The sequence below is a fragment of the Adelges cooleyi genome, unplaced genomic scaffold, assembly GCF_023614345.1.
Source record: "Adelges cooleyi isolate 19-005CV unplaced genomic scaffold, UGA_ACOO_1.1 ACOO_flye_CR_arks_rails_tigmint_CR_PRNA_21, whole genome shotgun sequence".
NCBI classification, from domain to species: domain Eukaryota; kingdom Metazoa; phylum Arthropoda; class Insecta; order Hemiptera; family Adelgidae; genus Adelges; species Adelges cooleyi.
In genome coordinates this window covers 2779930-2806764 of record NW_026095871.1, presented here as the reverse complement: position 1 = coordinate 2806764, position 26835 = coordinate 2779930, and the positions used below count along the sequence as shown (strand labels likewise).

The window sequence follows — 26835 nt, the reverse complement described above, 5'->3', positions numbered from 1 at the left end:
TTGAAATTCATCGGTGACCATTGTGCAGGTGCATCACGTAAGGCATCGACGGCGACGGGCTCTGTGCCCAGAAAATCGCGTTTGGATAATACAAATTACCAACAAAAAAAAAACCCCCTCCAGCGTATTTAAGAATTTTGATTTCACCTGTTCAAACGTCAACCTATCATCGAGCCCAGTAGGATAGTTTTGTTCTAGTGACTGTTGTCACAAAGAAAGAATCTATAAAATACTCGGTACTTACAGCGTTTTGCATAAGATTCCATTACTTTTGAACCAATGTCGGTCCAGCAACGCAATCGCACGAAAATAGCATACTATATAGTTTTTTTTAACTCGGAACACAACGAGTCATACGACAACCCAATTAGTAGATGCAAATAATTGTGTAGGTTACATAACGCACAGCAAACATGGATGAATATTACTTTGAGATGATCAGGTTTGATGTTCTTCGCAATATGGGTTCGGTTAGGTTAAGTATTTTGCTGTCGAGTACTTAGGTTTTTTTCCTATATTAAAAAAATCGGATGCTATGAAAAATGCTCTTTCTTCTCTCTCTCTCTCTCTCTATCTGTTTACTGCTGTCAGTACTACCGCAAATGATTTACATATATTAAGTAAATTCCTCGTTATTAAAATTATATCTAAAACGAAGTTGAACGTATGAAAACGTGTCGACTAGTTTGTTTCATCTTAAGCCGATTATATTTTAACTAGGTATTTAATATGATATTTTATTTTTTAACAGAACCGCTTTTATAATGACTATTAAATATGACGTTTAGTCGTTTGTGGCGGTACGTCTTAAAGCAGATTTTGACAAGATGACTGGTCAGATAAATATTTGTTTGTTTATTTGTAATTACACTTTTCTATTTATACATCCGATATTCGCTACACACTTACCTATACCGTGCCACAGTATAAATGGGAAACGTGACACGCATTGCTGAAGTGTTCGAATCGATTACAAGCTTAACATAGGTATATAAAGTAAAGTGATTTACAAAACTTTACAAATTAACACCATTAAAGCGAGCATTAACAATGATCGTTTGTCTAGTGGATTAATCGACGCCATTCAATTACTGTGCTTAGACTTTACGATAGTTGGAAGGGAAACGTTTCAAAATATATCATTTTTTCAACCTTTATACAAACACCGATTACAATAAGTATTGTGAAAATAACTACTTATAATTCAATATGATATGTTAATCATACACAATATATCATGTTCAGAGATATAGCGAACCTACAGCGTATACAATTCAATGTTGTTTCGGTATAGCTTTTTGCTTGCTTAATCCTTGATGAATATACTGTTACGCGCACGCACTTTGTAAACCTGAGTGTGTGTGTGTATGTATGTTTTTTTTATATACATTTTATTAAACGGAATAATATTTCTCGGTGCGCCGATCAATCATTAGTACGATAAATAATAACTAGTTTTTATTAAGTATATATAATATATATCCCAAGAAAAACCATACAACGAGATATAATATATTCAAACGCGCCGTGTGTATAGTTTTATATAAATATGCTTGTTATGATGCATTCAATACACACAATCGCCGTTTACTGTTGTCGTTCGGGCAATTACGCCAATAGACCAATCGCAGTTTTCTAGACAAGTTCAGATTCACAAGGCAATTATAATTGTACCTATAGCACATAATAGCTCTTTACTTTGCCGCCTTATCCCGGACACTCGCAACAATACGTTTCTATAGCTGAACTATATTCTGTAAGAGTTGGACACTGGTCGCTTCAAAGTTTAAATGTGCATAGACATGGTGCACATTCATTTCATTCGGGTGGACTTTTAATAGACCAGAGTTGGATAAAACGTGTTACCCGACCGATTAGTGAATGATTTGTAATCCAAACAATTTTACTTGGTACAAACGATAATCCGCGACGAGGGGCCGCCAAATTTGTTGAATATGTATTAAACTGAAAAATAATATATTATAATATTATGGCAGTAGTATACCTGCAGTATGTAGTTTAGGGTCACGATTAAAATATGAAATAACGTCCAAACTTTCCAGATGCTTACAGTCCGTCTGGCGGTACACGGATTGGAGTACCTAGTTATAATATTAATATTTAAGAAAATTATGTCAGAGCGCAATGGCCGAGAGACTTGAACGGTAGAAGTAGGTAGTCGATAGTGTAACTTTGGAAAGACTTTAACGCCGGGGTTGTCCGGGACACAGGTTGAGTCGATTAGACTTGGGTTCAAAAGGCCGATGTCGATGTGTAGCAAAAATTAGGGCACTAAACAAATTGTAGTGCTCCTCGAACCGTAAAACAACGTTTATTTTAATACTGTGCTTTTCGACTTAAACTACACTATTCCGAAACGACCCACACGGTTTTTCACAAGAAATCGTTTTGACCGTAAAAGCACATCCGTTGCACATTAATCGCGTCGGAGCTCACAATATGTAGATACTATTCTGAGAAACTTGTGTGCATAATAATGTATTATGCAGCCACTTTGCGGTAAACACAACACCGCAGATTTGATTACATGTATTGTAATAGTCTGCGCTAATAACATAGTGTGTGTGTGTGTGTGTGTATTAATATCGATTACAATATTGTATATATATATGATAATAATAGTTGTAATAGTATAATACGTTCAATATGTAAAACACAATATTATAATACACCGGTGTTCAACGATAACCATCGTTCAGACACCGCGCATTATATATGTATATATTATTATATACTTAAATCTGATATGTAATATATTATATACCGACTCGTATATCGGTGTGTGTGCGCTGCGCTGAAAGAGAAGAATATTGTTGAATGAGAATAAGGGTAGGTCGTCGACTGACGATGATCACCAGATTAAGCGGAAACACGGTGTCTAATCATTTGCCATACATTGTCAATCGCAGACAGTTCTCGAGTGCGATTCCTATCGGTTGTAAATGCCAAATGACCGCGTGATGACACATTATAATAAGATCACCAGGCTAGAAGCGTGAAAACATCTAATACATATCATAATATATAGGTAAACCGTCTAAAACCGCAATGCATACACCTAACACAATAATGAGTTGCGGCTACATTGTCTTCCCTTTTGGCAAGAAGTACACGAGGTTGCGTTTTAATCGAACACGAGATCAGTAATTTATTAACTAATTACGGTTGTATAGGCCAAAGTGTATAGCAAAAAATTCTCACGTATATTTACCATACGATAATGTTACATAACGTGTAATTTTTTTCTTTCTTTATGATTACATATTTGATATTGTCTTTGTACTCGATCTCGCTTGAATTGTGGTTAATTAACATGTATAATTATATAATTACCTACGGTACATAGTACCTATTATGTGCACATTAAAACCCTTCAACTGAGGATTAACATTTTCGCAACAACGAGCCAAAACGGCAAACAACTTCGACCATGTTCAACGTTTTTTTCTGAAAAATAACTCTGAATTTCAAATAGTACAGACCAGAGCATCATTTGTTATTGTCTAATAAGTGGCTGACAGTGTCGGGCACAAAATTAATCAAGTTCATGTTTATATTTTTCAATCACCAGCATATTGTAAGAGCCTGTAACGATTGATTTCACTTGAACAGTACTTTTTCACGGTGAAATTGACATTTTATCGCTATTAACATTAGTAAATTAAAACCATAATTCGTAAACTTTAGTCGTGGATTCATTTTTGCCCAGCATAGTGTCCGATAACGTGTACTACGCTGTACAATCCGATTATTGAATAATGCCGCGTGTGTTAAGTCCTCTCGGTAACTGTACTTACAATGCCAACACCGCATAGTTGCTCGCGTGCAACCGAATGCCTTATCATTAAACTATCATTACCATGTAACGTCGAAATGTTTTATTCATATCGGTGCGAGGAGTCTGTTGACCGTTGACAAATACAATCTACAGTGTAGACCGAGAGCGGCGGCTGCGGTTTGCCGAGAGGTAAAAAACAAACGATTTGATAAATACCTTCTATGGAAATATTATCAATTTTTCTGCGCCGGTCGGTATATGGACGACGGCATAAATCTCCGGCCAAACAACCACTACAGGCGGCGGCGGCGACGACGACGACGAGACAAGATAGTCACAAGACACATTTTAAGACTCTCGAAGAGATTCTGAATACGCACACGAGTATGTGTTTTATCGTCATCGTCGTCGTCGTCGGTATACTTACAATGTTGTTGTCGTGGTCCTCGGTCCGTACCGACCAACACACACACACACACACATTTGCAGATATTTCCCGTTGGAGAACTTTGTCGTTTACACGACACAATGAAAATACATCCGTATATTATACCTCTATCTATGTGTATCCATCGCCGGTTGTGTGTTTTTACCGTCCATATTGCCATACTATTATCCAAAAAGGGTTTATCAGACATCGGAGGAGATCCGGACCGAGAAGCAATATTAATTCGATTTTAATATAAACACCTCACGGACTCACACGACTAGAGAAATAGCTTTATTAACTACACTATTATATAATATAATAATTACGTTATCCAGATTTGGATCAGGCGATGCGCCAGTAATGATCAAACGGACGCTCGGCCATATCGTTCATCGTCTCGAACGACAGCCACTTATAGGGATTTAATACCTGTACACGTTAAACGTTATTAATTCCATAAATGAAAGTACATAATATTATTATCGTTGAGGGTATTGTCGTTTCTTTGATCCGTTTCACCAGTCAATAACGCGATGTCGACCGATCAACAACACACCCAGTCGGAGTTGAGAGAACATATAATAATGGTTCTGGCCTTGATGAGAAATTTTCGGCGCTGGACCTTGTTAAGGCAAAATTATATCATCCGGTCCAGTTTCTACGCATCTGGTTTAATTGTACCATTCATGCGTTTTTTTTATTCGGTGCACGTGTATGTGTGTGCGTGTGTGTGTAGTAATAAACGGCAGGTAGATTAAATTAGTCAAATTAGTGTCGACCGGAGAGAATTAATTTAATTCTTGTAGTGTAAGCGAAAAGCCGTTAAGACCGGGCCACTACACTAAATTAACGTTATACATACTATGTGTACCTATACCAAACCGGGTTGCAATGCCGGTAGCTACGCGTATAAGTGAAAAACATCATCAACGCCGAATCTGGTGTTGAAAAAACGACGTTTTCATCCTATGTGCGTCTCCTCGTTAACAGCCAAACCGACGTTTTATTTTGTAGCCAAGCATAATCATATTCTGACAACAGTGAAAATCGCGGATTTGTCCTGAACTCTAACATCAGTGGTCTGAGCTTTCGTTGCCACCAGTCTGCCCACAATTGCGCCACGGACATGGCCACCGAAAATCATATAAATGTCAGCCAAAGCACAGACCCAAGTCATGGGTCCTATAAACGATTGGCTATAATATCTAATTAACATATCATCGACTGTTAATCTCGCAATGGAGATCACTACTACAAGCGTATGGATCGGACGTTTTTCACGGACAAGAAGTCTTTACGCCAAAGTCAATTAAGCGCGCGCGATATTTGTCGATTTTTAGTGTTATTCAAATTTGACAGGTTAATTAGTTTTGCTGTTAGTTCGGTTTCACTCGGTGATTAACGACCGCGGTCCATTAAGGAGGCACATACCACAAACCAGAGCGGGTATAGACTGGATTTTTTTTTTGCTCTTTATGTTTACACACGTCCGTGAGTTTGTATATCATGTGCATTGTGTTAGCGTCGGTAATAGCTATAATATTTCTAAAAAAAAAAACTGTGTATAATATTTTAGTGTTGGCCGAGGAAAAAACATTTTTTTTTTAAGGCGTTAAGTATATTATTCGACAATTTTTTTATTTATTTATTTTTTGAGTCGCTAATGCGCCCAGTAAGCTTGGCCAACGCTCTCGTGCAATGTACACAACAAAATCCTGACCTCGATTGGCAAAATCATTACAACGGGCACACAATCGATATGTACCTTACGCGAAAATCGTGCGCCAAAGCTGCGATTCAATTACATATTATTATTATTATTATTGTTATTGTATGAATGCGTTTACTATAAGAAATGGCGTGCACCGAAACAAACGCACTGTCAGTCAAGCGCCGCCGTGACATTTGGATTTGGTTTTTTTGTAATAGTATTTGGCGTTGCAACACACACACACAAACACACACACGAGTTCGGTCCATAGCCTCGACAAAAAATTCAATATTTTTAACTACCGTTTTGTTTCCGTCAACAACCGACCGCGGTAATTAATTGCGCGTGAAAAAAACTCCCAGAAAAAAAATCTTACAAGGCGTGACCGTCGCAATTTTAATTCGCAGTCTTATTTGATAATAATAATATAGTGTTCGCGGTGTGAAATGTGTTTTCTCCTTCGAGACCTTCTGGATTTCATAACACACCCGTCACCATTCTTGGCCGTCGACTGCCATTTACAACGCAAAAAAAAAAACAAAATGATATATTTAATGATTCGTCGAAATTTAACGGGGCAAATCACGGGCGAAGGACCCCCCGGTATTAGTTTAATTCGAATAAGTGTCTCAGAATTTAAATACAGAGTTCGCCGAGAGTTGCTTTTGGTCAAAATAATATGTACGATTCGTTATAACGTTTAACTTGACTTTTGATACAGTTTCGGAGGGTCTGTTCTTCTCTGTGGGCACCACGGTATAGTGTGCTTGCTCTGATGTGAAAACGATAAAAAAAAAGAACAGCACCGATGGCGGTTGCGGTAAGTTGTTGTTGGTAACCCGAGGGAAGAATCCAGCGACTACACGCCTCGTGTAATGACCGTGTGTTGCGCCGAGCCTATCCTAGTGCGCAATTATTTATTGTGCACACGATCGTCGATAGTAATTTTTTGGCCGTACATCATGTCGCCGGCGCGTTAATTATTTTTTATGAGACATAAACGCCGTGTAAATTAAAATAAAGACATAAACATGGCGGGACCGCAGGTAACACGCATAACAATATTTTTGCCGGCCGTGTCGAGGCACATAATGTTATACTTAATAATATAATACGGTCATTAATATGATCCGGATCTGGATCTCGTGGGAACTGGTATATATATATATATATATATATATAATGTTGTGGAGTGTGCGTATAGTAGACGTTTTCCCCTCATCATCATTACAGCCGCCGCCGACGAAGCTGCTGGCACAAACTTACACGCATATTTTTGGGAATTAATACGGTTAATTTTTGTTTTATTTCAGTTTAACAACCAAAATTGGCTGGATATCGATACGTGAATCCGGAATTTCGAGCAATTGCCAGCCGTTCGACCGCCTTCGCCTTATCCGCACAACAAGTTCTCTAACTATTCAATTTCTAAACAAAAACTCTGAATATTCAGTTTTAGACATAATTATTATCGACCCGCGAAGAGTGCACGTTACCTATAGCGGCACTTGTGTACACTCTGCGGATTTCAAAGCTCCTACTCGTTGACTAGACACGTGGAAACAATCTTCAAATAATTTGGTGTTAGATCGAGGACAAACGAAATTTCTCCAGACGGTAACACTGTCTGAATTGGCAAGAGAACCTTTGGCATTCGTCCTGATATGATCTCATTAGCATTTAAGTCTTATTGTTTGTATAGTTTGCCCGACCTTTTGGACCAGTTTGGATAAAAATCCAAACTGGTATGCGTTCAAAAACAAAAAGAGTTGGCCGCACGACGGCCGTTATAAGAAGCGTGAATTAATGTTTATCATCGGTGCACCATCACATTTACATAGTAAGTGGTCGATTTCCATACATATGGAAATGATTACCGAACCAATTTGACGGCTGGGTGAAATTATTACACGCGAATACCGATTGATAATAATTTTATTTTATGATTTATATTCAGGCACTTAAAATGCGGGCTATTAAAAAACAACGTGGCCGAGCACGGGAAGAGTACGAAAAGATCAAGTAGCAAGATAACGGAAACAAGATCGGCAAAATAATAATAATAATATGCTAATGTGCATTGGCGAATACGATATCGTGCAAAGACCTAAATAGCGCATTTGCATCTATGTGTAGTTGCATAATGGCGGTAGGCTCACGCGCTCCAGACTTAATGAAGTCAACCGTCGGTGGGTTTAAACCGGGCGTTTTGACTTGATTTTTAACCAAGTCGGCCAAGTAGTTTATCGGTGCGAATAGCTGTCGTGAACGGGCAACGATAATAAACGACGATGCGGAAAAAAAAATGGCCAAGCGCCGAGGAGTGTGCGCCGAAGGTCTTGTGCAAAAAGTGTGACATTTTAATTGGAAATTAGGTGAATTACAGTCGATAATACTGTACAAAAGAAAAAATAAACAATGGATAAGTACTTGAATTATTATGAATGACGTTATAAATAATAAATGTCTGCATTCCAAATGATGTACAACTATTGTTTTTGAAGGTTTTTTATGATATTATGTTTACTCGTGCATATCTCGTATGTTATTTGAATTATACGTCATATTTTTTTTTGTTATATTACTATTGTGTTGATTTTGACATAATTATTTTAGCCAGTACTGTTCCCATAGTAGACCCGTTAATAATTATCATCGAATATATTAGCCACGTGCAGCTGTGTTTTTATTATATCCTTGCTCGGTTAAGTGTGGCGAGGCCAAGAACTGATAACGTACACAGTTACAGATGATCATTTTTATAATATAAAATAACTATATATATTAAAAGTCACCCACAAAAGTTGAAAGTTCGAATGAAAAATATAATTTTAGAGGGTAGGTTTAGACGGTAACTTTTAAAAGTCAAATAGCAATCTACATATTTATTTTATCGATTAAAAACGAATGATATGATAAAAAGAAAGAAAGTGCAAATAACCCAAAACTGGCCTTAGACTATTGATTATTTTTATTACATTTTTCCGATTTCAAATAATAGATAACTAGAATATTTAGATTGCTATTTTACTTAAAATATTAACCCTCTAAAACTACCCTTTAAAGTACCTTATAGTTTGAACTGGAACATTAATAACTATTTGTCATTGTCTACTACGGATGAATATATTTTTACATTCAAATTATTATTACCTTGAAGAAAAAATTACAATTAAGTAAAATTTTTCTCACGCTGTGAACACAAACGTTTGTGCGCCTAGATGTTGCTTAATGCTGACATTTGAATGCAACAGATTATAGTTCAATGAATTGATTGAGATGACCAATATTGTATATTACTTTACACACTTCGCCCAATTATAAAAAAAAACATAAATGTGAAATTAATCCAAAGATTCGGTGGTCACACAACATAACGAGTAAGTATTAAATCAGTTTAATAAAACCCACGTTGTTGTACGTTTAATAAAACGTCTTGGGAGTTAAATAGTCAATTACTACCGGATCCGTTCATAGGCGTCGCGTGAGAAAAATCTTGGCAATAGTAAAAAAAAACACATTATAGACCAAAAAAAAATCTATTAATATTTAATTTGCTACAGTGGCGGTAAACGAAAAACCGTATGCTTAAAACGTATATAATATTATAATTACAAGGCGGCGTGACGGCGGTGTACGGCGAAAAACATACCATTTTCTACAATTAAAAAAATGATTTGGTAGTCGCGAAAACCGCTTTAAGCGCAATTAATACTCGTATTAAAAAACAAAATAAGCCATAATAATCACTACAAACTGACCCCGTCGAGAACCCAATCATTCGACCCAATGCCAGGTCTCTATATGCCAGTCTGTGTGAGATATGCGAGATAACGTTAAATCATTCTCGTTTGATCGAACGGTCGCACGCGATTGCACACTTAGGCCTAAAAATCAGTTCGTATCAAGCCCGGCCAATGCCGGACTTGACAGATTTATACTTACAATTAGGCGTTGTACATTTTTCTGTGTACATATCTGCCTATAGTATACTCGTGACCCGCACAGCAATCTGTCGCGCGTGACCGCAAACAATAAAATAATTAAATTGGATAATAATATTAAACGGTCGGCTGTGGGTTTGATATGCCTGAAAGATTGCCTAATTATAATGCGCAGTAGATTGCCGTTGGAGAGTGGAAACCAAAATTTTCTATTTGATAGATGGGCAATTTTCGAAAGTCTACTGCAGTGTCCACGACTGACCCATCATAATATGAGATCGTCCGTCAGCTGGCTCTCCAAAAAACGTGCTGGTATTATTACTATATACTGCTAAGCTCAGCCTTACTGGAAATGTACTTGAACGAAAACGTATGCTTGTCAGCTGGTTAGGTTTGTACATATGTCCGCTTTTGTCGGCGGCAGTCCTATACAAAACTACAGGGATGCGTGTAATTGAACTGTTTAATGACCTTTACAACGTGAATAATTCCCAAGAAGCGAAAAAAGAACAAATATTTAGATAACTAATATTAATATAAAACACGACAGTGCAATCTATGCTGTTCAAAATGTCTTACAATAAAAAAAAAAAAAGATAGGCTGCAAAAAATGACATACGCGTCTTTTCTAACATTTATCTAAACAAACAACTGGCCATTGGTTGCTAAGAGACCGGCTTAAATCATAATAAATTAATTAATCAAGCTTAATGGAACATTTCTGAACCTAATTGATCGCATTGATAACAAGCGCATTGATAGGTGTTTTACTGAATCTACATTAGGTCAACATCATTTCTTGTTGATCGATTTTATCGGATTGCGCAGTAACAATATCGTTTTTAAACGAGTCGATTACAGTAATACTATAACGCACTCGAATGCTGCAATATTATTGTTTGCAACGTATCGGACATAGCTGGGATTCTATATATAAAATAATATTCATACTATATTATAAAGCACGGGCCGAGGCATTACTTAACGCTGTTAGTGGTAACGGCACACATTTCGCAACCCAACAGACAACATCATCACAGAGACCCATCATCAAGAGAGAAGACGTGCAGAAAAACATCTAACGAGATGAATGAACCGAAGAGAGACCGTGTGGCAAGTCGAGTCTGCTGAGAGAACGCACGAGGGGAAGTGTGTGTGGGGCCCTTGGGGGGGGGGGAGGTTCCGATATTCTTTACCGTCGGCGTTTTTAATTGACATTTTGATAAATACTACGTGACTTAAGTATTATTATTATTATTATTGTATACATATAATGTAGATATATATTATTTTTAATCCGCCCGCCTTCGTTTAAATAATAAACGGGACCGACGAGCTAGCCGTACGATAAATGACCGTGTGATCTACATTGTGCAACGTTGCCGATGCAACAACCTATATATATACTCAATGCGTGTGCATTGTGCATGCGTACAAGCTCTTTTACAGCTCAAATATAGGTACGCACATTCATACTATTATTCGGCCGTTGTGCTAATATGTAGTATTAGATCTCACAACAACAATAATAATAATATTATTATTGTATTGAATCGCCTTTCTAAAAAACGAATAATACGAAGAAAAAAAAAGACCCGCACAATGAAAAAGTTACAGATTGGCGATAATAATACTGGTTGGCTGTTTTTTTTTTTACCCAATATTCGTCAATTATACAGATATATAATAATACATAAACAAGGTGTAGCCGCTAAGAATAAATGCATTCTTAATGAAATGCCATTGCAATATTTTCGTCACCCTTGGAGTTGCTATAATACTCCACAACGTGAATTCTATGTTAATGTACCATAAATCAATGTACCGTGAAAACTTTTTCGTGTAAAAGTTTCCTGTAACATTTTGAATAAGTTCTAAAACTGTTTCAATTCTTGAAATCATGATATATCATGTAAACAAAAATACATTGTCTAATGATAATTTTTGCGAAATTCTCTTACAAACAGATATTATGTCACTCGGTGTTATTTTGAGCTTTTTGAATAATATTAATCAAGTAATATTTTTAAGTTTTTTAGTTTTTGGAAAAATCAAATTATCGAGTGATTAACACAATTTGTAAGAGAATTTAACGCCAAATTCATTTTTTGTCAGCATTATTATTCATTTCCCAAACCCCAAGTATTTAAAAGTAGCAAACGAATTTTCGAAAAATGTATTCTTGGACACCATCCGTGTAGGATGATCCCACATTTAGTGTTCAACTGATTTCAAATACATCCTGTAAGTACAATATATATTATGATGTAAAATATAATATCAATAATAATAACAATATATAATTAGTATGTAAATATTATACCGTCGGCGTATACGTCTCAAGGCCTCAGGCACGGTACAACATTGTCGATAAGCAATATCAAAAATCATTTCCGCATTTAAATAACATAATACCATATATTTAATATATATAATGTTTTATTTTCGTACAATTCACGTTACACGATAACGCCGAACCTCGTGACCCAATTTGTCTAATTTGTATAACCAGTGAGACAAGTGTTGATAAGCGTGATGGTGTTTTATGGTAGAATGGGGACGGGATCATAGATGGGGAAGACACCTATCCTAAAAAAATACACGGCCGACAACTTTGACAGCAAAATCTAATGTACGATAGTACAAGATGATAATGTAATTGTACATTTTTTTGTGTATAATGTATTAGATCTTGCCAGTTAGTTTAAAAACTGAATACGGTTTAAAAAAAAATATAGTAAAACTAGTATAGACCATTCTTAGCTTTAGCCAAACCGGCGAAAACGACCACTAGTCATTTCAATCCATAGAAAATAAGAAATAAGGCTAACCATTTGTTTTTTTTTTGTGTATATAATAATTAATATTAATGTTATATGTATAACTCAGAACGATCTACCTGTGGTGTGGAACGACTGCAAATTGGCTAGATGGCTATCGGCAAACGGCAGTCGAAGCACATAAGGCAACGCTAAATATTTGAAATCAGATAAATAGACTCGGCAATGCCATACGGGTGTCGATTGATGACATTTGTGAATATTCAATCCGTAGTGAGAAAGAGCCATAATAATTATTATTAATCTATCACGACACAACTCTTTATAACGACTATTAACTCTGTATTATAATTGTTGACTTTGTCTGTCGCGTTTTCCTTTTAAATCGAGTCGTAGAGTATTAATCGAAGGATTTGAAAGGTTTTGTTTAGTTTGTGTCAAAACTCATAATTACCATTTTTTTTTAACAAAAAATATTCGTCCAAAGTAAAAATTTACTGTAAACACGGTTATCGATGATATTATTTAGCTTCACTTTGGATTCAACACCAGACGACAGACACGTAAAATCACAGCTGTAAATTATGGTTTTGGATTAAAAAGCATGAATCGAATAGGCATGTTGTGTGTGTACAAAAGTTATGTCTGCGCCAGTATGTAATTAGTGCGGAGGCAATGCGCGGGAAAATCGCTAACAATATTGTTTACAAGACGATATGGGGAGTTTCGATAATAAATAGTTGAAAAAACCCTATACCTAAGTACATGTAAGGTTTTAAAAAAAAGCAGAATTAATGAAAAACTATTGTCAAACGCCAGTCTGGTCGATAGTGTTGTTCGACAAGAAACCGTGCCAAGACGTCTGAAAACGCGATACCCGCCTATTCTATCTATTCTTCCTCTCAAAACAATCTTTACCTGATAATTGTAGTAGGTAAACATGATACATAATTATTATTATATCACATTAAACTGTCGAGGACCTTTCGCCTATGATTTGCATAAAAAACGGTTCCGGTCAACGACAATCATGTTATTGTTTTTAACAGAAAAGCTAAATTTTGTTGTGACCAAATAAGCTATGCTGGCCGGTACTACAAAATAACGTTATGTGTTTTAACGCTAACTGCGTTTTTATAATAAGAAAATATATAAAGATTCTTTTTCGCATCATCCCACACAAAAATTATACGTTTTATCATAAATCTTATAGCTTTATTACAGTAGTTAGTGAGTGAGCGATCCAGTAATTATTTTTGCCAAGAGGAGCTGTCAAACCAGTTCAATAAGCCACTGTCGAGGCATAACATTATTTTGATTAATAGAACCCATAAATAATATAACGTCTAATCAAATACGCACAAGCTGTATTTTAAAAAAAATTTTTTATTCCACGACAGTCGAGCATTATACACGACATAATATAAATATTGTATATTTATTCAGCAACGTCTCGATAGGACGTCATTAAATTGCTGAAAAATCGCTTCCTGGAAACTCGCACAAAGAAACTAGTTTGGGAAGATATTTTAATCAAATTAAGTAATTATTAAAGCAATTATTTAAGTTCGGTTTGAAATATCCAAAATTTTGCATATATAATTTTCGATCAAACGATCCGCATTTGTTTTACAATCACAAAGTGATAATTTATTATATTTTTTTTAACAAGAAAATATCACACCTCTCACCAAGTTATCTATTTGTCTATTAATTCAACTAAAAAGTTAGTTATCCAACAGCAATTAAAACATCTGAGTTTTATTTTACATAAAAAATATACCTATAAAAAGAAGATACGAATCCTGAGACTTTCCCACATGCGAACTGCTTTCACTCAATCCGAAAAGGACAACTCTTCACTACCGTGATTCTTACAAGCATCCGGATTACACAACAATGTTTAATAACGGCAATAACACATTTTTTTTATTGAACAAAAGTACTTAAACTCAACAACAAAGGCCTTTAAATTAAAAAATAAAACAATCTTACACCTGGCAGCTGTTGTGAACATGTTTATTAGCCTACTGTAATTAGCACAACTTTTTCAATGATTAACCCTTAAGAAGGTGATTTTGCGTTTAGATAAAGTGAAGCAATCAGATTAGGCATTAGAAAACTTTAAAGATTCTGAACTATATCCCATCCACCAATTGGAAAATTATTATATTTGTAAAGAGAATATAATTGAGCAGCAACAACATTTTATAGACGTTGAATTTTCATTTAAATTATAAATTACATTAAAAATATTGTCATATGATTGCACATTTTCCATAATAATATTTGACAGCATTTCGTGAATACATTTTTAAAACAATGTTTGGAAAACATGTTTTTGTTGTATTATATTATAAGGTTAACGGACATTTAATTATTATATTTAAAACGCTCAACAAAAATAAACAGAGTTAACACATTTAACTAAATTTAATATTATTTCGTGAGTACTATGGAAATTAAAAATTAATTAACTAAATGAAAAAGCTGAAAAATAAACTAAACCACTTTACAGAAATATTGAACGCTTCTTTTAAGATGAGAATTTTGCACTGATTTAAGAGAAATGCTTGTTTTCTTCAAGTAATTTTTCTTTATGTATACTATATCGAAACTTTCGTGAAATTAAATTAAATTAATTTTTTCGTGATCAAAACCCAGAAAACGAGGAGCTTTTTTATTGGTCTAACCGCCATTTTGGTTAAATGTTTCAGATTGGAACACTCTGTACAGTGTTTTAAGACATTGTAGATGATACCGATCGTGCAAGCCAATATTCAAAACATATTAATTGAATAAAACAGAAACTTTAAGGGCATTGATCAGAATTGTATGGTCAAAATTCAAAGTCGAGCACAAGAACAGAAATATTCGCTACCATAACAAAATAACTGCGTTGTTGAGTACAGTTGTTTTTTTTTTTTTTTTTTAGGCACTAAAGAACAGACACGCGCTACGCAATAATACTATTGTATGTATTTTTTTTCTAAAGTTATTCCTACCGTAATGATATGTCAACACGCACGTCATTGACTATGAAAAGACCTATTGCGCTATGACGATTTAAAAAAAAAAAATATGGAAAACAAATTTGGTGTCTTTTTGTCGTTGTATTACGATTCGGACGCGCACACGTTCGCTTTTTGAATTTAAATGCATATTTTCCGGAAAGTTGTTTTTCCTATTAAAAGACTAACAACGTCACATAATATATTAACAGAAGACGAACAAATAGTAACAAATTAAATCCAACAAACGCTTCGACGAAAATCTGAACACCTGAATGACGGCGGATTTTTTTGCTGTATTTCTTTTTTTTTGGTTTTACCAACGTCTGTTGCTCGTTAAATCATTCGTTCCGGCCCAACACAATGAGATTAAGTAAATATTTTTCAAAATAGGCGCATTTGCCGTTGACGTCAATCGGCATGCCGAAAACATGTATTGGGCGTACGAAAAAAACTCATACAAGAATAACACATCTAAGTACTTAATATGGATTTTAATTGTTTCTTTTGTCAAACGCTTAAAAAATAAACGTTTACCACGAAACGGGTTCAACTAGATTTATTAAATGTAAAAACACACCAACCGAAGGGCAAATAACCTTCAAGGGAAAAAACTTCTTAAACGCCCTAATAAAAATCTGTACATGTAAAACGATAAAATATGTTTACTTAAAAATAGCGAACATTTAATTTTACTAGATCGAACAAAATTGAATTAGAAAACAATTTATATGATTTTAGTACCTAACGCGTTTTTTTATTTAGAAGTCGTTAAATCTAAAATTAAAATAATCTCATAAAAAACGCAAATTATTATTCAGAAAGCTTAAGGTTCTTGCATTTACACTTCAAACTACATATTATTATTATTATTATTATTAACGGTAAAAATACAATTCCGGTCAAACCTAACCCCTAACTAAAACTGCTTCGTTTATCCTTTGTTCATGCCATAAGGATACCACAAGAACATAAGCATAATATCAAATACAATTTTTAAGTTTTCAATTTTTAAATTATTCACCTAGATTAAATAAACTTAAGACTATTTTTATGTATGTACATAATTTTTTTTTTTTTTGTACTACAATAAATTTATGTTAAATTAATTTTAAATGTATTTATGCGTCGGCCGTCGGACGTTAAGTTGTTGAAAGTTGTGATTATGATTCGTTTATTATTTTAACTACTATGACAATCATGTTTGTAGTTTATATTTTGTCAAGTCGAGTTTTACTTCTAACTCGTTTAAAAGCTTTAGTATAAGTTCCGAAACTTCTAAAATGTTTACTACCAGCGTTCAATTATAATATGAATTATTATGTAAGAAGAATATTTTGTTTTGTACATAGAAATTGTTTAATTTAATTTTTTTAATTTTGAAAATTATTTACTTTATACATTTTTTTAAATAGTAGGCTTTTCTAATTAACATCAGTCGGGGCTCACGGCTCGCTATAAAAATATATTTCAAACTATGAGAAAAAACGATATCTCTAAAAAAAAATGATGAAATAGCTGTTGAAACTGTGGAAAATGGCCTAAATTTTTAATTAACTTGACATCATTTCAGCCTTGACAACTTCTATTTCAGTTGACAGTAACGCTAGTCCCACTAGGTCCTACTATAGGTTAACTACTAAATACTGTACCGTAATGTTTTTTACTGATAACTAATATAGGTTAGGTATACATATATAATAGGTGTAGGAAATAATTCGTTCTGTTGATTAGGCGCAAAAAAAAATGAAAAAATGTGTTGTACTATCTGGTCAAGTAAATTTGTTCCAGAAAAAGGTGTCGAAGCATGTTACAAAATCACAAAGTACCTATTTTTTTTTTAAATAATTGGACACCTACCTATTTGTATGATGGAAAAACAGCTCTCTTCGATTACATTTTAACTAGCCCGGTTAGGTTAGGTAGACGGACTGTGGACTGTGGTGTCGATCGACCAAAGGCAAAGTTTAACTTTGATTTTTTCAACAAAAAAAAAAAATTTAGTTTTTTTTTTGTTTACAACCGCCTGTCCGGACGCTGCGGAAAACGGTAAGAATCACCGACTTCTTTTGCGCGTCTTGTAAACCGTACTTGGAGAACACACACACACACATATAGGTACGCTAAGTCTAAAACACAAACACACGGACACGACCGCGACACACGCACGTTCGCCTACTGCGGGGCGCACGTCGAGTTACCGTTCACGACTGAGAACCGGCGGCGTCGTCATCGATGTTGCCCGTCGTTTTGTGGTCAGGAGGGAGGAGGCTGTTGTCCTACGGGACTTCCGTACACACAATAAATAATAGCCGTTATCAAACGTTACAATTACATATATATATATATCGTATATATGTAAAAATCCACTTGCAGCAAACCCAAAAAAAAAATAATGTGCTCGTTAAGTTTTTCCCGTCAGGTCAGCTGGTTAGTCTCTAGGAAAACGTCTGCTCGCGTTAATCTGACCAAAAGCCGTAGTTTGCCATCTATCATTCGATAGTCTACCGGTAGATATCACAAACCTTCCCAGAAGATGCTCTACTCTAAGATGCCAGACTCTAGATCCCGGTTTACCTGTGTCGAGTCATTGAAATATCCACCCACCCGACCTGGCTAGTCTGTAGGGTATATTTTATAACGGAGAACGAGGCCAGGGGAGGAATGAGAACGACAATCGACCAGAAAAAGTGCAAAAGAGCTCTGGCGTATTTTTGAAATAAAAACTGGGCCTCGGTTTAGTGGGCTAATTTAGGCGGCAAAACGAAAACTAAAAATTGCATTAAGAACAGTTGTACAAACGTTAACCTTGGATTTACTTAATTTGCATTAATTCATTCAAATAATATTTTAACGAATAAAACGGTTCATCAAGCGACCTATCTTTTTTACTGGCCTAAGCGACGATGTCCGCCTTCCTAACCAATCCACACCTGGCAACTGTAATAGATCAATCACATAACGCTACTACCAGCTCCTAACTTTTTTTTTTTTAGTTATGTTGCCATCGCGCCATAGACGGTCTTATAGGATTAACTATGTATTGCACACTTGGTTACAAGTGTAAACCTTTTTTAGTAATAATAATAAATCCATCATGCGATGACGCAAACAATATATTTTGTCATTATCGCGTTTTAATTGGAAAACTTAAAATGTTAATAGTGTTGAAAATAATCGGTGTTTGTTTTTTTTTTTTTAATTTGTGTATTTATTTTAAAGAAACTATCATCAGAATTTTAGTCATTAATTATTTTAGTCTATCTAATATCTATTTATTTGTTCAAGTATATTTGTTTTGTGACGATGAAAAAGTAAAATAAAAATCTAAAACGAATTTTACGTTTGATTTATTTCCATACAGTTTTAATAAAGTATACACCAAACAAATGTGTACACTAAAAAATTGCCACAACACAAATTGTGTGCACAGGCCGGTTTAGAACGACGGCCGACAAAAAACATTAAACGGACAAAAACAACACATGGTCCATCTTGCACTAATTTATAGCGCTATGCCATACAGTCCACCCGAGTCAGAACAATCTATATGGTCGCGTTGTGAACTTTTCCAAAACAAGAACTTGTTGAGCGATTTCTTCGTGTCAAGAAATGCCGGAGGCCGGTTTTAAAAAACTCTCAGTTGGCAGTTGGCAAAAAAAAAAAATCTACGAAATAACCTAGAAAATCTCGATGACTGCAGTCCGTTTGATTTATTGCCGCTAATATTTTGGCAGTGTTTGAACAGTCAAATTAGAAAAATAAAAACGACTTACGAAGTGCCGGCCGACACACGGACCGCATACAACGGCGATTATCATTAGTATTGGTTGGCCGCAATAATAAATTACACGTGCATAAATCATGTTTTGTTGTTCTGGACGAGTAGCTATTATACACGGTTAAACATATACCTATAATATATTTTAATAGCTATTAGGAAATTGGCTTGTCCCCACCGGTCAACACCGCTGCGGGTCTATCCGATCATGTTATATTAGATTACTATGGCTATTATTATTATTATTATTATCATCATCATTAGACGATGTATCCTTGTCGCATTACCATAATTTCTGGCGGCAGTGTCTTGCAATAATAATAATTGTAAAAATGGCAATTTTCTTCGCGAGGCACTTTGTCGACGGACAGACACTCTCTGGGGCGACCATATAAGATTTAACACCTGGATCCTGGTAGTTTTTCAAACGAATAGCTTCAAGTACTAGGCAGTAATATTTGTGCTTATGCTTCAATTTCGATCATAATCAAAATGTTACAAAAAACGCCTTGAAAATTAGTCTTGGGCACAACCCGATCAGGTCGGCGCCATAATGAATACGTTACACGGGCTGTTCAAGTACTTGGCATGCGCGATGGAGATAAATTATTTTTCGGTTGTATACTGATTTCAGAGAAATGCAAGCAACTACTCGGGGACCTGTCGAGGCCCACGTCAGAGGATGACTTCCTATACGTTTGGATTTCCACTGCACCGATTAAAATAATTGCACTTTTTCAATCTATTTTCGACGCTAAACGTGATCATATATAGCAGTTCAAACGAGATCTAGGCGCCGGTAATTTATATCGCCGTCACCCTGATATACTTTCTCAGCGTATTTGTGCATAACAATAATTAAGCCGAATAACAACTATTGACTTAGCACGGTAGACGGATTTTGTTACCTATATGCCGGACCAACACGTAGCAGCCGACTAACAACCGTTGCTGTTTTAGTAGAGTTAATGGCCTTATTGTGTGAACACCGTCTGTAATTCTGTACATATTATAATGCACGTCTAATTGAATAAAAATAATAATAATACCCGATAAATCCATTAAACTGGTAAAACACCAAACCGCCACTAATAGTAATAAACGCTAATGAATTTTCAAACACACTTTCATCACGACCTCCGGACTAAAGTCAATCAGACACAAACACGACTGGGGCTGAGTGCGTTTAAATCGAACACAATATAAGAAGAAAATAAATAAAACCAATACAGCTATCTGATCGAAGCTAATATTTAGTAACAATAAACTATAATTCACAGTTTATAGTTTTTGTTTTTTTTTTTTAACAATAAAACGCGGTTCGTTAACAGCAAAACTGTGTTACAATCGGGCGCCCTAATGGACGTTTCTAGTTAAAACCCGAGTGCTTGCTTGGCCAGACCTAATCACGACTTTAAATAGAACTTAAGAGCACTTGTATAGCCGATGATTGGCGTCGCACACGCCCCCGTCCAATCGCCGTGAACCGGTCGCATCCGGTAGCGGCTGTTGTGACAATATATCAACACTTGGGCCTCCATTAATCAACATGTTGACTTGGTATTTGTTACTCGATGATTGACAATATGATTTGGGAGTCGTAGTCAGTAAAACATGCCGAGTCAATTGTACACGCACATTTTTGTTGTTGTTTTGTTTACAGATCTCTTTGTCGTTCCCGACTCCTACTCGGGCCAAGAGGTCACGCACCGAACACCTAGTCGTCATAATAGAGTTTGAAGAAAGGCGTTGGTTGTGATGTCATTTTCCACGAACGGCCTCAGGTCTCTCCCCCGGCATGTATTGTACAGTGACAAACGAAGGTAATTCCGTCCGAAAGATATGAATTTATCTTCTCGCATCGACGCTGCTTTCAACGAAACACAATATTGTTCTCAACCCGTTTACAAACCAAAAAAAATAGTACAAAACGCGTGTAAGTAAACGGTGTTCTGGGTAAAAATAAAAAAAATCCGTTTTCGGGAATAAATCTCAATAGCTGAATAATTCCGTTCGTAAAACGACCATGGTAATGTGGTCGGGTCCATTTTGGAGTTGTTCCCTAATGTCTGTAGTTTTGGATCCACGTGAATCCGACCGCCCCTTTTTTATGGTAATTAGTGTAATTTAGCCGACGGTCAATGGGTGATCTCTCGGTGTTAACACCTATCACAGAAAAACATTCACTCCGCAATATAATATTAAGTCCATAACGCTATGTCCTTAAGACCTATGATATTTTCACTTCTTCAATCGCCCTTCTGCAGCTATCGTCGACCAAATCTTATAACCTCGTTTGCAACGCGCAGATAATATGCATAAAACAAAATAGTTTTCTTGGAAATCCAGTTACAAAATCGCTTAAAAGCCTTGACGGGAAATGATGAATTGCGCATCGGCTTAAACGATAGGTATGTGACGGTTGGCAATAGTTGTATTTTTGTCAGCAGGGCACTTGTCAGAAACTTAACAATGTGTAAAACATACAGAGCATACCGAGCCACTTGCGCTATTTTTTCAGTCGAGTCATTTACGGAAATGGTTTTGAATTGAAATAACAACGCAATATTTTTTATTTGTTTTGAAAATATAAATATACGCCTATATACCGAATAAGATGACCACAATAATATTATCATACTTAGCGACGGACACGAAAACCGTTGTCGGCCAGCCCGTGGAATCTCGTGGAAAGCACGGCGACTGCAACGGAAGGCAAGTGCCTCGGGCATCAATCAAAACAGTCAAGTGCCACCGCGCACAAAGGATAGGAGTAGCAATGATTAAGTACGGATTTGTACGAGGTGCGACCAACACGCATTCCGACCGGTTGTTTGCGGAGTCTCCGGAAAGTCACCGTACCCGAGAAGAGGTCACCACAATAGCCACGGTGTTATTTATTTTGACGGCGACCGACCGAATGGAATGAGTCGACTCGACAAGGCATCCATTCGTTTGTTTGTATGGTGTGTGTATAAAGCGGTGTAACCGTGATAGTAACATAAGGTTCGTGAACCAACTTGCATTGGTTGTGTAAAACTACGAGTACTTGTGTAGTATTATGTTTCAGCGTTTGATTGGCCGGTGAATTTGTAAGCAAACGAGGTCAAAAGCACGGGTTTGGGCGTTATCAAGCTAAAGGATATTTACAAATTTCCGTTTCATGCGTGTTCGTTGAATATCTAATTTAAATCTTTCCAAGTATGAACTATGGCAAAATACAATAAATTACCTAAGTATAAGTATATAACAATAAAGATTCAAACTAGGTTTTGTGGATAAAATGATAAGTACTCAAATTGTAAATAACTCTCTAATAAGGTTAATTATATTATATAAGGTTATATACTATACTACAGTAGTTCTTTTAGATAAAATACCTATATAACTATTACAGAATGTTCTTACAATGACAATTTTTCAAAATATTACATTTAACGTCCGTGTAAGTACTTTTAAATAACAATTTCAATTAATAATGTGTTTTTAAGAACATGTTTTAAAAAAGTCATATTCAAAATACAAAACACTGGATATTTTTTTAGTAGGTAGGTAAATCCTAATGCTACAAATATGGATTTGACCCCCTGTTATAAGAACAAAGCATAAACCTACTCCTCACCGTATCGAAACTATACTACTACATTTGCTGAACATATTATGTATGTTTGTACAAATTTGAAATCTATTAACAGCGTTAGTAACGATAATTTGGCTGCGCCTTAGTCCGCGGTTGTTAATATTATTGTTTTTCGTGGCACGTTTCGTTTTTTTTTTTCAACTTTTCAGCAGGTGCACCAACAGTTGTGCAGACCTCATACTATACGACATGCGTTTACTATTATATCCTCTAAACACGATATGACCTGATTTCCTAACCAACAACAACGGCCGGGATATGTGATCGGCGATCACAATGATCGTTCGGCTATCGTGGTGTGCCTATCAAACGAATAAACGTTCTTTATATTGGATCGTATGCACACGCCTATTAAAATGTAAACTACGGTGGAACGAACGCCAGGAAACGCAACACGATCAAGTAAATTTAAGGTGTACATCAGCTATGTTGTAAAATGTAAATTCCCGCTTGTTCCTGTAATTAATATACCCGCAGTTTATTTATGAAACACCGTTTGAAAAGCCCGAGTGGAATCTGCAGCGCGGACACTGCTCGTGATAGCACTTGCAATGCACGTGATATGCGTGGGGATTATCACGGTGATCTCAAAGAATCGCGTACAAAATGTATGTTAATCTGTCCTATCATCGTGGTACACCCTGTACACCGTCAGCGGGTATCTAGTCTTGCAATATTTACAAACGGTGTCGTCTTCAGGTCGTTATGGCCGTGTAACGTTCAGGTGTAATGCCGTCGAATCCTTATTGTTTAAGAGACTATAACGTTCGTTTAACGAGGCTCGGTAACACTCCCCATAATAATATCCAACCGGAGATTTCTAATATCCGTCAAAGATGCGGACGGGGTCACCGGTGTGGACCTTCTATGTTAGCGCGTTAACTGAAAAAGCTAAACGACTCCGAGAAAAGCGGTTTTTGAAAGTGTCATCGCAGACACGGTACGGGTTGACGACACAAGTCGATCTGAGGTCGACGATGCAAACTGCTGAGAGCGAAGGCGTGGCCAATTATTATTCTACCGGTGGAATGTGTGAAAGGCGATGAGATAAGGGTGAAATTGTTGCAGCGACACAACGAAACGGCCGGAGAGACGCGTAGCCCATCGGTTCAATCGTGTAGGATGGCTGTCGGTATAGGAATGATTAAGATTCGACGATCATCGATGGCGAACTACGATAAAAATGATGTTTCTAATGTGTTTATCAGACGTCTATGGGACAGTTTACGCGTAGGCAGTCGAGGAGATTGCAGTATATTCAACTATACATGCTATCAAACGACGTTAACTTATTCCAATTCGCTAGTAATCCTAATAAATAAATCGCGTGGTTTAAATATTAATTCACATTTTTCGCATGTCGATATAAGATAATTCGGTATAAACTTGAAATGATTTTGATTTAAATTATTCTTGATTTTGAAAATTCGTTGATAATTCAAATTCGCGATAAGAAATCTATTGTTGATTTTTAAAACTGGTACTCACAAACACAATATCATGAAATCAATTTTACGTGAGTGCTCCTTAAAATAACATCAAAACCAACAAAACAAAGAAAATATTTGTTAGCTGCAGCCACAAATGTTAGAACTGAAAAAGTGATATTCGTGCAGTGTGTTGGGTTGAGAACCATCATTAAATGTAAACTATCACAAACACATGTTAAGGTAATACTTATAATCACAATTTGGTGGAAGTAACGTAAGTGCCTAAATAGTATTAATGATCGTACTCAAGGTAGATTTGTTCTGCATGAGGTCCTAAATTCGGTGACGTGATGTCGAATCAAAGGTGTAAACATTGCTTAAATAAACAAGGTTATTGCATATGCTCACTTTATTATAATATCAATTCACAAAATGGCAGCGAAGGGTAGAATAGGTACATCATTATTTTTTTGATAGTTATACACATAATACGTTTGTAAAAGAAATTCATTATATTTGTCATATTTTAATTTCGATGGAGAGGTGATAGAAATGTAATAACCTAGTATGCTTAAACCATGGGTGTAAAGTTCAACCAATGAAATTCGATGAGGTATAGGAAAGGTCACAAAGGAACAAATTAATGATGAGCTCGTTCTGTTTGGAGTTAAATTCGAACGGAGGGTAGCCAAACTTTTGGGCGTGGGCGACAATTAGCCACACCGCCTCCTTCGATCGAGTAAGGAGATGCACTTTATCTATGCAGTCATCGGTCATTTTACAACATATTATTATTACACTTGCAACGCATTATTAGTATTGTCATGTTACCGATCGGCGAGTAGACCTCGGGCGCGCTCGTGTGTGGTTCCCAGTTGACAGTGATTTCGTCTCTGGCAGAACTCCATTTGGCGCTAAGCAACGGTAATAATATTATTTAAAAAAAAACTCCCCGCTGGTGCCGCCGTCCGATGGCATTAACCGATTTCCCTGTCAGATCCATCTCGGTTGAAACGCGTTCATTATAATATTAGTCTAATAAAAAATACTGATATCTCGACGGTAGATCCCGAGTCGGGGCCGTTAACGTTGGCCGGCGATCGCATTACCACTTTTCATCACCTATGGCGTTAGCACGAATTCTCTCATGTGAGTTTTCCCTGTTGAACGCACACACACACACACAGATAGGTACAATGTTCTTTTTCAACAATTTCCGAACGTCCGACCGATAAAAAAAAATATGGTGAACGCGACGAGTTTACCGGACACCCGTTGGGTTTTAAGTATAATATGATAATAATAATAATAAAATACACAACACAATAATTCAGTCGACGCCACGAGTGGGGAACGTCTTCGAGGAAAAAAAACATTTTCCATCTGTTATTTTTTTTTTTTTTTGCAATAACAGTATAATCATATGACCATCTTGTCGGTTCCGTGTCGTCGAGTCGTTAACGTTTGCTTGAACAAGTCATACTAGACTTGCACACATTACGGTAAAAGTCACAATGTACTTGAGCTATAAACGTTGAGCTTTTTCCCTTTGAACGTACAAGAAAAAAACTCTGGTAAACGGACGGTCTTATAAATGAGCAATACTTAAACTTTTATCACAATTAATTGATAATAACTTGATCGTCCACAATTCGGAATGTTATCGACAACAAAGTGTATTTTCTCAAGGAAAACCTCCTAGGTTTTGGTCGATTTGGATCGTTTGCGGTAAATTACAACTATCATTAATTACCGTACTTCCTCCTGTTTGTTTTGCAATAAGAATTGTACGATATTTGCAATGTAAATAACATTGCAACGATTCATTTATATTTTTAAATATTAACTATACGACCATATTATGCCATAATTAACTCGTCGACACTTGGGTTCATAATAATTTATATTCCAGCTATTTATAGATTGTTCGACGCAATTGATACTCCAATTATTGTATGTTAATTAAGAAAATTCACAATAATGTCCTATTGAATGTGGAACACTACTAATAGTGATTATTTTCAAAATGATTAACATCGTCATAGTTTTGCTATGTTAAAAAACTAAAAACACATTATTGCTGTTGCAATAAATTGATGGAAATAATTAACGATTGCTCTGGACGACAAAATATTATGTTTTACAAAAGCTGAAGGCGTACCTATTATGCTAGTCTGGACAGACATTTTTACGATTATGAGCTGTGGGTTTGGGCGTGCTCTTCTCATTCTACAACGTTCAATGACTAATAACAATAATAATACTTGTACTACTGCAGTTAAGTCCACGCTGTTTGAGCGGAAACGTTT

The 26835-nt window shown here is 35.9% G+C and overlaps 1 protein-coding gene across 2 annotated transcripts in view; it reads right to left on the bottom strand.

Moving 5' to 3' along the window:
• The window catches only part of LOC126834387 (inositol-trisphosphate 3-kinase B-like), a 152212-nt gene that overhangs the window by 48755 nt on the left and 76622 nt on the right, over nucleotides 1-26835 (bottom strand). The window contains exon 1 of one of the 2 annotated variants that reach the window (XM_050566265.1): nucleotides 17536-17872. The exons of the other annotated variant lie outside the window; for it this stretch is intronic. The gene's annotated coding sequence lies outside the window, so the exon portion shown is untranslated. Of the gene's footprint in view, nucleotides 1-17535; nucleotides 17873-26835 lie in introns of those variants that run through there. 2 annotated transcript variants of the gene reach the window in all.